Source organism: Equus caballus, chromosome 21, assembly GCF_041296265.1.
Source record: "Equus caballus isolate H_3958 breed thoroughbred chromosome 21, TB-T2T, whole genome shotgun sequence".
Lineage (NCBI taxonomy): Eukaryota > Metazoa > Chordata > Mammalia > Perissodactyla > Equidae > Equus > Equus caballus.
This window is the reverse complement of record NC_091704.1, coordinates 52,741,514-52,755,283: the sequence shown is the minus strand read 5'-3', so window position 1 is coordinate 52,755,283 and position 13,770 is coordinate 52,741,514. Positions and strand designations below refer to the sequence as shown.

The 13,770-nt window shown below is 34.5% G+C and overlaps 1 protein-coding gene across 1 annotated transcript in view; it reads right to left on the bottom strand.

Moving 5' to 3' along the window:
• The window catches only part of CDH10 (cadherin 10), a 169,695-nt gene extending 156,357 nt beyond the window's left edge, over nt 1–13,338 (bottom strand). The window contains exon 1 of the mRNA XM_005604335.4: nt 12,692–13,338. The gene's annotated coding sequence lies outside the window, so the exon portion shown is untranslated. The remainder of the gene's footprint in view (nt 1–12,691) is intronic.
• Between the last annotated feature and the right edge of the window lie 432 nt (nt 13,339–13,770).

Here is a 13,770-nt window from a genome sequence, read left to right as displayed (position 1 = left end):
AAAAGCGTCTTGGGTTGTTTCTTAGTTTTTACTCACCTGGGGAGGTATTTCCATATGTTTCTCTCTATATTTATAATTATCCATTTACTAGTCATTCTTTAAAATCTTTCCTCCAAGCAATAGCGCTAAATGTGAATATGACATCATCAAAAAGTTTCATTTAAATTTTAAACATTTCCAAACCCTTACATACACCATTTCAATTTCTGTCTTCCTTTTGGAGTTGAAATAAATACTTTATTTATTTATTTGAAATAATACACAGTGTGCAGCACTGCATAGAAAAAACCCTAGCAGTCTTTTGAGAATAAAAGCGAATCAATAGTAATATCTCTTAGAATAGAAGCACTTTTGTTGACAGAGGGAACATGGTTTAACGGCAAGCAAAGCAATCTTTGTTTTCAGTCAGACTATTGGGCTGTGCATGAGAAATGACATGTTCTGACCACTCGCTTTACGTTAAGAGGCAGCCTGGCATGTTCGAAACAGAGAGAAAATAATTTGCTTGATAAAGATGGTCACTTCATGGCTTTAACACATAACATAAAGACAATCTTCATTAGATTTTTTGTTATTTTATAAATTTGTCTTCAGTTCCCATGGAGCTCTATTCTTTTAAAGTTATTCATCCCAGTGCCCCAAAGAGAGTCAATTCAGGAGCTGTTCACATTGCAGCTGTAAATGTAAAAAGTGACCCCACGTCCATCTTGGAACTGAAGTCTTCCTGGGGTTTTAAAGACAACGAGGATGATGATGAAAACAATATTTTAGGATGGTAATGTAATGTCTCCAGATAGATAAAGAGATAGATAGAAGATCAATAGATGGATCGATTGATAGACAGAGGCTAGATAGATAGATGGATAGACAGATAGACAGGGATAGCTATAGATATAGGTATAGATACACAAATTAATTAAAGGACTTTTTTGCTCATCTATTGCTATGGGAAATGTAACAAGAAAATCCATTTTGATCAAATTTCTTTATTCTTACCTTCAGATAATAAAGTAAATAATGAGGAATAAGACCTTATAAGCAATGAATGAATGATCCAGACTTAAAAATCTAGAAGTGCCTATTTCCGGCTTCTAGAAGATGATTGTATTATTTTGTTTAAGTCCAGGTACTTTCTTGTAAAATTACAAGAGCAGCAGTAACCATGGGTCCTCCTCTCCTGCAAGCGTGTTATTAGGCTACAAAAAATCTAGTAAAAGAGGCTTGACATTTGGTGAATATGTACATTACACGATGCAACTTATAAATTATTGAAGTATTTATGAAAAAATGAAAGCAAACAAATTTGTCTGTCTGAACTTTCAGCGAGCCCCCTGAAAAACCTATTCAATGCCCAGGGGTTGCTGGCTTCAATTCTTCGCTTTTCATGGCTGCATATTTACATTAAAGTTTTACAAAATGCAAAAATCACAATAATGCAGTGCCCGGTTTCTTTGTGCTGCCGACCAGAAGATGCTGGGAGGAATTTTGCCCTGAGAAAGTTAAACGTCTAAAAAGGCATTAGAGTTTACTTGGAGCTACACAGTAAAAATACATTTTAGTTTAAAAATTACACCTTGCCTCAAAAGCGCTGTTTAAAATATTTTGTTTAGATTTTTGCAAAACAATATTTTTGTCATTCATATTGACATGTAAAAATTAAACTGGATTAATCTAAACATGATCCACTTTTTACGCCATTTTATAGTCCTTAATGTAAGTTCACATTGGTTTCAATGCCTCCGAGGGCAATGTTGCGTTAGAAAAGAATCTGAAACCAGGGAGCATTGCCTAACATACTATGATGTGGCCACAAGGTGGCTCCAAACACTGCAGTATGTTATTTTACCTCTAGACAAGTGAATAGAATTTTACCAGAAATCTTAGCAGCAATTTACCCTATAAATGGGTCAATACTTCAGAAACATAAACTCATTTCAACCTTCTGATTAAATTTTGAAGTATAATTTGTATGATTTTAAAATGCAGACATTCACAACAACATATTAAATGGACGAAAACCTTGAAAAATTTGAAGGATTTTGATAGGAAATGATTCCTTAGTCTGCATAATTAATTATTCAACATTTGTCTTGTTTAGGTTTTAAAAATTAATTTCTCCTCTAGCTTTGCACAATTTTTTTCTCCCTTGATTTTCAATTAAAGGAAAGGAAAATATTTTCAAGTTAATGAACTTTTTCTTTAGCATAATTAAATAATTTTAAAACTAAAGAGGAAACAGATGTAATTTTTAGCCCTCAGAAGGACTAGTTCTGAAAGTACAAACCTTTAGAAAATCAAATGAACTAAAGCATACAACATTAATAGGATATTTTAAATTAGCTATCCTAATCAATCAGCCATCAAGTTAAATCATTTAGCCAAATATTGTGAAGCCGTGAAAAAAGTGAATGTTATTAAATGATCACAGCTTTCAATAAAGATGATATGAAGAAGACTGACTTTGATTAAATAAGTAATATAGATATATTATAGATATATCTATACATAGCTATATATTACATATACATACATATACATATAATTAAATAGTTAATAAATTTAAATATATAGCTGTGACAAAAAATGAGAATTATGTTTTTATGATGTTCACAAAATTATACCTGTTGGTTTGGTTTAGAAGTCTCTGTTATGACTCACTTCCTCTTTACATGTGGGTGGATGAGATAAAATGCTAAGTATATTCTTTAAATAAGTGAATTTCTGAAATAAATATATTAATTAGTCCCAAATTATAAATAAAACTGAAAAATAAAAACTGTGATATAATTCTGGATTTTTAAAATTAAGTTTTAAAAAGGATTTATGGACTCCTTGGGATGTATATTTTATGGCTTTAATATTTTCTTTACGTAATCCATAGAATTCATTCCAGAAGCTTCTTTAATTACCATATAAACAGAGCCACAAAAAGGAATAAAAAAACAGAAACAGTGATTTTAAATTGGTCTTCATATCACCTTGGATGTAAAGAATGAAAAGAATAAAATGTCTAAATAAAAACCTGTTAAAGTTTTCACATTTTGCAGTAGATTCTGTCTTTATCAGATGGTTTCTGGGACCTAGTCAAAGAAAGCAGGAGCCCACTGACCTTTCAGCTTGTAATAGAAGACTGCAGAATTATTCTTGAGATTTATAGGTATCAAAACTTTAATGGGATTATTTCCGTAATGCACTGCCAATGTTCATCATTCTTGTTCTAATTCTCATTACTCTGACCTCAAGAAGGAGAATCTGTGAAAGGAGCCTTTACTGCAGCATATTCAGAAATGGTTCATGTTTCACCTGAGTGAGTTTATGTGGCTTATGAAAGTCACGACTCTTCGCCTCCGTCTTTCTAATGCTTTCTCCCTCTTCTGTCCTCTTTTTGGGTCCTTCCTATCATTTCCAAAATACATATCTGTTAATTCCCTAGTTCACGCAATTACTATACATGATTCTGAGAATGTAATTTAAGTTTTCAGGTTACATTCTATCTTCATGCAACTGACATTTTAAAACCATTAGAGAATGCATATGTTTGTAATGGTTATACATTGAGTCCTTTCCAATTACAGTCACAGATTGTATTAGCCCTTTCCAATCAGAACAATAAATAAACTGCGTCTTTGGAAATTACATGGTTCAAACCACCATTTTCACAAACAAAAAGAAATTGGAATGAAGAATTTATGATGTTGTCAGTAGAATTAGTGACAGAATCAGAATTAAAACACCAAGTGGTTTTCACTTCAACTCAAGTACAAAATTATTATTATATGATATAAATCAAAATATTCAAAGATTTTAAAGTGGTAGCCCAAGTCATATCATGTACTATGATTAAAATAAAACTCGCTCAATAATGAAAAAGTATAGGTCACATGAATTTACATACAATAACAAACCAATAAAAATGATAAGTAACAATAACAAGTAGCACTAGAATTCACCTATTGTATGTCAGGTGTTGTCAGTACTTTACAGTTATTGTTTCTTTTAATCATGACAACTGCACTATTATATAAGTACAATTATTAATCCCATTTTGCAGATGGAAAAACTACTAGGAATATTAAATATTCAATATATGGTAAGTGACACAGGATTTGAACCCTGGCAGCTTGGTGCCATGGTCCATGTTCTCATCCATCAAAGGTCTTAGTGAGAGTACTTAGGTTAGAGTCATTACATCTTTGAAGAAAGCAATCTCAGTGCTGCTGCCATACAGCCATATCATCGTGTTGTCTTCCTATTAAATATGACCTTCACCAGTTGTTTGCGGCAAAACAGAGTATTATATAAGAGAAACTTTTTCACAGAGTGACTGAGTCCAAAAATCAGTGGCTTCTATGGAGTGCATATTTTAATTACTTGAGGGAGTGTGGAAACTTCCGTTCATAAGAATTCTTAGCAAAAGAATGCTGGGGTCCACTTGGTCTTCAGATATGTCCTTTTTATTGAGGCTTCTTGTCTGGGATCGGAATATTAGTCTCTAATTTGAGTCCTTGCTGCAAGACGATGATTGGCTAACTGCAAATGTGAGGCGCAAACTTAGCTCACCAACCAAGATGGCAGCTCGTAACCCAAGCGCCCATTCAGAATGCCCTCTGGGGACTCCACTGAATGACTGAGGCTACACAAAAATAGACCTTGAACTAGGCTGCTAACTCATTCTGATATCTTCTTGAAAGATGTCACGTAGCTTTGAATACAATAATGCAGCTTTTAAACAAATAGGTAAACTAGAGTCCCATATTATTCATTTTAAAAGTACATAGTAGTCATCTTTCTCATAACTATCAAAACTGGAATACAATAATGAGTCCTGTGCCTATTCATTTACTACCTCACTGCAACGAAAGTTTTGTTTTTTTCTCTCTTCATGATTGTATCTCTGGCTGCTTGCACAGTGTCTGGCTTACTAGGCAGTAAGAATACTTGGTGAATGGAGGAATGAATGAAGGAATGAATGAATGAAATAAGATACTGAGAGGTTTCTTCAGTTGTTTATATAACAGAAAATCAAACCTGAAGTCCCTGTGTTAGGCAGAGAAATAGGCGACTGCAAAATGATACCCTGCTATCTAATTGACCACTATTCCATAAAAATGGAAAGTTTTAGAACATATCTACTATTTCTATTATAGATCATATGATATTTAATGGTGAATATCTCACATGAGGACCACTTCTCCTCAAGCAGAAAATTCGTATTGGATTCATCCTTACGTCCTGTCCCTGGGTGTGGTACTAAGGAAATGGCTGTTAGCAACCTCCTCCAAAATAAACAGAATTAATTAGAAGCTGAGGAAAATGGAGGAAGTTACTGTTTAGACGCCAGATCATTTAAAATTATAAAGGAAAATGCAAAAGAAAATATAACACATGCAAAAGAATAAATAGCTATATATGATAGCCTAAAATCAAGAGACAGGTAAATTAACGATTGTGAATTTTGCATCATCATAGTACTTGGTCTGTTAGCACTATCAAAAATTGAAAATTTCCATAGTGATTTTTTTGGGAACAGGGTTTATACGCAATGTCTTCATTTGCTTCCTAGAAAGGACAAGGCTCTTCTCATCCACACGTTTTTCATCTTGGACTTACCTAGAAATGGGTTTGATGCAGCCCCTATCTATAAAGTGAAGTGAATGAATGTCTTTGCTCTGAAGTCAAGATTATGGTTACCATTTCTCTAACTTGACATCTCCATTGGTCTGGATGCCCAAGAGATGGTATACACCTAACACAGATCTTTGTACCAAAAAAGAAAAGATGTTTTTCCCTCACTTGGTTCAGATTTCATATTCTGACAGAGGATAATCCAACTCCAAGAAAAAAACGTTTCGTAAAGAAATTACTTCTTTTAACTTAGACTTTAGAGATATTTCACTTCCCAAGTATTTCTTTTGTTTAGTATTGAAAATAAATACTTGTGTTTATTTCAAAGATAATGCAGTTTTACAAACTAATAAAAAAAGAATATGTAGGGCTGGCCCCCTGGCCGAGTGGTTAAGGTCGCGCACTCTGATTCCGCAGCCCAGGGTTTCAACGGTTTGGATCCTGGGCGTGGACATGGCGCTGCTCATCAGGCCATGGTGAGGCGGCATCCCACATGCCACAACTAGAAGGACCCACAACTAAAACAATATACAACTATATACTGGGCGGATTTGAGGAGAAAAAGCAGAAAAAAAAGAAGATTGGCAACAGTTGTTAGCTCAGGTGCCAATCTTTTTTTTTTTTTTTTTAAAGCAGGCTAGATATCTCTTTAAAAAAAAGAATATGTAAAACCATTTAGTTATTAAATGTTGGAAAATTAGAGCATATATTTTAAAAGTGAGAGTAGCTGGAAGAGAAGAGAGTGTTACAAAAATGTAGCATTCTCATTTTTTTTAATTGCACCCTTCTAAAAAGCTTTACGTCAGTAGGAAAAAAAGTATTTATTTAGTGTAGAAATTCTACAGAAAATCCCTGCTCTTCACTCCAACAGGAAAAAAGAGTAGAAGGGGAGAAAGAGGGAAAAGGGCTTCTAAGTACATGCCTGTACTTAAGATGAAATTTTGAGCAAATCTCCAAAAGAATAACGGAAACCTTGGTGAAGGGAGGGCATAAAAAATAAAGACTTTCCATGGTTCTTGTTCATGGGGAATGGCTTTTCTTCAAATTTAGGAAGCTACATGCAGACAGAATAAATGTGCGTCTTCGTGGTTTTCACTCTCCAGAGACTACATATTGAAAAGTCACTCTAGGGACACAATATGGTTCAACACTACAGAGCAGGAATAACCCCCAAGTTATCAAGCTTTAGGAGGAAGACAAAAAAAGGAGAAAAAAAGAAGAAGAAATTTCTACTTAACTAGGATAATGGTTAATCACCATGTACTCAATTTCTGCTCATTTGATTAAATAAGGTAATATAGACTTTCTTTTATTCCAGTGGTTTCTTTTCTTTATGTCTTTGTTAAAGCAAATAACCACCACACTGTTGGTATTAAAAGTACATGTAATTCAGATTCTTTATTTTATTAGCAATAGATTTAAGCCAATGAGTTAGAGGTGATAAAATTTTAATTTTTTAGTTTATTTAAAGCAAATACTTTAAATAAAAAACTAATGAATATACTTAACATGTAGAAGATTTACACGGTAAACACCAAACCATTAAAGTCCCTCAGATAGTCCAAATATTTTCAAATCTACCTAAATATAAGGCTATCAATTTAAAGCTGATGCCTAGAAGTCAAATTTTCCAGAAACCTTACGGTACTTCATTTAAATTTGAAGTCTGATTCAAGAATTATGGAAAAATTCATTACTTTTAAAAGTCCCAGAAGCTACATAGTTTTCAAATGGAATTGATTTAACTTCATTTTATTGGGAGTAGATTTACATGAAAAAGGGTAATCGGTCACATTTTAAAAACTTATGATATTAGCAGGATTATGCATAAAAGGTACTCAATAACCTAGGCAAATATGTTGATTGCCTTTGCTCTATTCATATAACTATGTCAAATTTCAACTTAAACGCTTGTATTTTTGAATACTATGTGAACATTGTACAGAATTACCAGAATAACCCAAGTTAAAACATTTACTTTATTCAGTTTATTGATTATTTTAAGTTCCCACACATTCTGCTGAACTTGATTATTGTTCCAGTATATGTTTCCCTCATTTCCAGCTGGAAACAAGAAGGAGCAATGGTAGTTCATGACTCTACATTATCCAGAATAGACATTTCCTCCTTATATATCAGTGTACGTTTCTAGATCACACACTGATAATATCTGTATCTTACAACAAAGAAGAATCAACATGTCTAATGAAAGTCTGCTTTCTGGAAACACACAATTTACGTTAAATTTATTTTTTAAATCAGGACTCTGTCAAACTATTTCAATATCCTCTGTTACAGTAAATCAACAAAGATTCCCAATCAATAACTGACACACTGATTATAATAACTCATGTCTATGCATTCTACATTCGGATACTTTGGAGAAGTCATTTCATTAATAGATGCTGAATTTCCCATATTTTGCTTGCTAGTGCAGTAAACTACATTGGTGCCAATTTCAATTCCTTAAAAGCCTAGGTGTTATCATATCCATAAGAATCGCTTTCATTTTAAAAGACACGCTCTAGTTAACCGAACTGTCATATACTTTGTGCTATAATGCAAAGGATAATGTAATAAATCCAGTTTATAATGTGGCAAATGATAGAATACTGATCATAAAAATCACAAGATTTGCAGAAATATTATTTCATATAGGGTAATATAAAAAAGCACATGGGAAATTCAATCAAGGACTTTTGTAATTGTCATTAATGAGGGAGGGGGGAAGAAAAAGAGGGAGGGAGATGGATGGGGGAAGAGGGAGGGAGAAAGGGAGGAAGAGAGAGACAGAAAGAGAGGGAGAGAGAGCAGTGCTAAATTTCTGAGAATCAGCAGGCTCTGAAGTGTTTAGACATGTCATTTACTGCTGAATTTCCTGTTGTGAAATGATGTTGCATTATACCTTATAGCCTATTGCTTAATCCTGTCCTGAAGCTCACAACGTTATTTAACTTTAATTCATATTTCTGCATTATATTGATATTTAGAATCAAGGTTGCTTTCTATAAAAGGGAGGGGGAATTGAAAACTGAGATCACATGGTTTGGTAAAGTGCTTTATAATGTTACTGACAAACTCTCTAAGGATGGATATCCCTTTACTACCAGGGATTGTCATATGAAGGTATTTCAACCTCCCACAGGTAGTCATTATTTTCAAGGAAGGCTACATTTTATTTTCTAAAATGAGATAAACTGGAATTTTATTTTATTCATTCTTACTCAGTTTTCAGCTTTCCCTTTCTCTACATCCACGACTAACACGGTAATGTTTAACAAATGTCTCTTAGTAATACAGAGGACAGAACATCACAGGTATTGCAAGAGAGAAATAGGATAAAAATATAAAGACATTAGTGAAATCAAAGTACCTTTATTCTTTACAAAATCGTTACTTTTTGTGAGAAGTTGCACTTATAATAAAGAGTTAAGCAAAAGTTATACTGAAACAATTTTTTAAAACTGTCAGATTATTTTAATGGATCGATGTTCACGTTACATTAAGGATAATGCATTCCCAGAAATCTACAATTTTAAAGTGCTAGATGTGCTTTTCTCACGATGTTTGCCTCTTGAGTTAGTTGGACTGAGTAGTGACAAAGAAGACATGGCAAAGGCAAACATGGCCTCATATGCTTTAGATACCCTTACAAAAGACACCACAACTGGATTTTCAAAGAGCTCAAGGTCTCATCCTAAAATGTCAAGTGAGGTGAGGCTGCTGTAGGGCATGAAAGGAAGAAGAGGACAGAAGTGACCCTGAGCTGAGGTTGTTATCTTCGAAAACAGGCACTCCTTGTGAAATTTTCTCATTCTTATGCATGAAAAAAAATCTGTAATTTTGAGTGTTGAACTTATTGGGATAAAAGCAAGGAATGTTATATTAGTGCTCTGTAAACATAATCCAAATGCTTTAACTAGAAAAAAAGAAAGCCGATTGAAAAATGTTTAAATACAGGACATTTTTTCTACATGCATATTTCAGGTTATTGTACTTATGCCAAAATGAAATTTTATTGATGAACTCATCCTCAGTAGTGTCAAGAAAAGGAAAACCGATTTTCCTATGTTAACTTTCACGTCTCAAACATGTATTCATAATGCTATTACTTGGACTGATTTTTTTTCAAAATATGCATAATACGGACCATATATACTTAGTACAATGCTTCACCAATGTCTCCACTGCTCTGTAAAAGCCTAACAAGAATGAGGGCACATTTCTTGCTAGTTAGTTTTCAACTTCAGCCTATTTCAGACATGACTGTTAAATATTATCTGGTTAGTAAAGTGACTTTTCTGAAATACTATCCAGATAATATTCTAGGTTAATCAAAAGTAGAAGTTTTCAAACATAGACTTGAAATTTGGAGATCAAATATCTGCATAAAATTACTGATGGTTGGCATAAATAATTTTTAGATTTCTTTACTTAATACTTTGTCACTTTGTTTCAGTAATTTACAAGCATGTCTAACGTGGCAACAGTATTAGAATGTAATTTGCATAGTAGAAATAAGAAGATATTACGGCTAATGCTTTTGAAACTCAAGGGCTAGACTAGAGGTAGTTGGGTTTATATCTCTCATTGGTATTAACTGCTAACTATGCAACGCCGTTACTGATAATAACACTTAAAAATGTGGTTCACCTGGCTGCTGAATCAGCATCATGGGAGCTAACGCTGTTCTTGTGCTGCAGCCTAGCGGAATGATTGGGTATAAAAATGACATATTCCAGGAGGACCCAGTGTTATCACCGGCTGCAAAGTAGGTTAAGAAACAGGAAATAAGTCATGTGTCCAGAAATCTCCCAGGTAATATATACTCTGCCTCACTTATTTGCTTAAATGGGAAATTAAGTGAAGATCAAGAAACGCATCCTAGAGTGTGAACAGGGTCCACAAATTTTGGAACAAACCTTTTCATTTTCAAACATTCCCTTTTTCAACAAGAAAAAATAATCATACCTCTTTCAGATTACACTAACTTTCCTAATAATGTGCCAGAAATGTATCTCTCTCTAGGTAGAAAATCAGTGTTCCATCCCTTTATTCCTTTTTTTTTAAAGAAAATCTCAGTGTAGGAAAAAATCTAGCAGTGTCATATTAAATTGAATAGCTGTGTAGTACTGTTCTTATCAATAAACAGCTAGTTTTTATAAACATCTAGGAACATCATCTGAAGCACAGACCAGGACCAGGCAATTTAACCACTGACCTCACAGAAATGCATATGTATGTGGATGTCATACAGATTATTCGCTCCTTTCCTATTTCCCTTCTTCTTTTCCTTTTCTAGACATCTAAGGGTATGGAATTCTCTTCTTTGATTGGAGTCAGGGAAGGCACATGTATTCACCAGGGAAGTCAATTTGTTAGCAGCAAGCGTTTGAAAGTAAAGAAGTATCTGATTTAATGAAAGCAGACATTGACTCATACTTTTAAAAACACAGCCCAAAGAAAAAAAGTGAACACAAACGCACGAAGCATTTCTTTGTTTTTACCATCAGAATGGATTTGTATTTGATGTGTCCCTAAGCCACAGACACACTCTGCTTATATTTGTGCACTCTCTAATCCCTTGGCTGTGCCCCCCCACCCCCCGATAAACCACTATTTGCTTATGCATTGAATACATATGTGCCACATTTACTACTCTTCTGGGAAAGGGCGCCAGGCAGATTACCTATGCAACCTATCATTTACCTATTTATCTATGACACAACCTCTTCCTTTTTTCTTCATCACTTTAACTAAAAATGAACCTAGAGCTCTTGTCGATGACATAACGTTTTCATGAAAGTTCTACTAATTAAAAATCCTCACCATACCAGACCTAAAAAATGAGCACACTCTTGCCAAGTGGTATTCACCACAGAGAGGCTCTTGTAGCTACGTTTTAAAGAAGGATAGAGAGGGGCATGGTGTGGAGGGCGAGAGTCTAGTAACATACACACTGAAGTAGAACAGTTGTTAGCATCAGAGGGCAGATTATTTTTAATACAGATCCTTCAAGAAAAGAAGAAAAAATAATGCATCTCTTAACAGCTAAAGTAATGGCTGGGCAGTTTTGGATATTAGAATCTTTTACTGGAATGAAGACCCACAGTTATACTGTTTTTTGGAAGCAAAAGATGATAGGTCAGTTTTTAAATGATGTTTGTTTTGACTGTACCTGTAAACTCCCCTTTTTAATGGTAAGGAGATGGGAGGTTTTTACTGTAGTGGCATAAAAATACTTTCAGACTACTGCTTTTGCCCATACTTAGAGTGCTATCAATAGTTACTTGTTGGGGACAGGCATTTAGACTTGCAATGTGCTGCATTAATTTAACACCACATAAAATATGGATTTTATTGCAGCAGAGACAATAAATGCTGCATTTGCTGACTACATGCATTTCATCTCCCCCCTTCATCTTTCCCCCCTCATACTTCTGACTGAGACGTAAAATGTGAATATAGGAATTATGCCTATTCTATTTCTGATGAATGGCAATCTATTTTATTTATGTAGATGCTTAGGGACCATTGACAGTTTCAAGGAATCTGTCTTCCGCCTGTCATTTCTCTTTATATTGAAGATACAATGAACTATGACTACAAATAAGTGCAGAGTGAATCCATTCGTATGGAATGCAAAGTAATGTTACATGTTAAGAGTTCACAGCAACAATGTTCTCTCTTCAACTGATTTTTAAAATAAAGATGAGCAAGTATGAGCATGATAAATTACACTCCATAATATATTTTTAGCATTTGTTCAGAGTGAATACATTCACAACTTTAATATCATGACCCACTGTTGAGCATAATATATAATTTATCCAGTTTTACATTACCGCTATAGGTATTCAAAGCAGTTGTTTCTAGAATCCAATATGCAGAGTTTTATGCTTAACTTACGCATATATTAAAGATAATTACTTGGAAGTAATTATTAAATACAACTTAAAAACAAATATTTTCCCCCAAGAGAAAGAAAATAAAAGCATTAAGGGAGTTAAAAAAGAAAAAGAAAAAGAAGAAGAAGGAGAGAGAGAGAGAAACGAAGTCTTCCTACCTTTTTTATCAGCTTCTGGGTAACGGAAGTTGGTTCCAGCCAAAATAATCCTGGAGAAACTGTCACAAGGTCTCCTTTTTTGTTTGTTTTCTCCTGTTATTTTCTATCACTGATTCTACTTCAATCTAACTCAAGCTTTCTCTCAGCATCACTTTTAACTCTGGACGGTAGGGAACCGAAGAAAACGGAGGGCGAGCTCTCTCTGATTGGCTTTCATTCAGTGCTTCTGATTAAGGGGAAAGAAAAAAAAAGGGAAAGGAGGAGGGGAAAAAAGCCCTTCCTCACACGGAGAGAAAGGTTCTGCTGATAGAGCTGCAGCGCTCGCCATGGGAAGGTTAGAGACTGGGGAAGCGCTGGCTTTTGCAAGCACACAGCGATTTGCAAGTGAATGCGAGGGGAGGGCGCATCCGCGAGGAGGGCTGTGGATGAAAGGCGTCCCCTCCCCCGCAGGGCAGAAAGACTCTCTGTTTCAAGGCGAAGGTAATCAGCCCAATCTAATCCGGCTGTGTCCGCAACGCAATCTCAGCAACAGGACTGCTTCCTGCAATTCTTTTTAATAGACACTTCTTCTGACATATATGTTCCTGCACCATTCTTACGCCAGACTACCGAAATACGCGTATTGACGGAGTGCCGAGCCAAATTGCAACCAAATCTGATCCGTTACCGGAGTGATTTTTGTTGCCGTTTAAAATTTTTATTTATTTTTGCTTTCAGTGAACTTTTCTTGATTCTCCAAATTCCTTATTTTTGTTGCTTATTGTCATATGAGAACACACCTTGTTCATCGTTTTGAAATGTCCGTGAGCCGGGCTTGTCTGCTTAGTCTTATCTGCTTTGCGTTTTTATAGTTTATAGATAAAAATGTTTTACTCATAATTTAAATATGCAATTAATGCTATTACATTATTTAGACTTTGGACTCGACGCAGTCTCCTTTTTCTTTAACTTTTTCCTCAAAACTTTGCATTTCATGCCCAAATGTTTGTGTAAACAGAGTGTAAATCCACCTGGATGGTTATGTTTATTTATCAACCTTCTAACTGTCCATCTATTTATCTATCTCTACATTGAGTTGA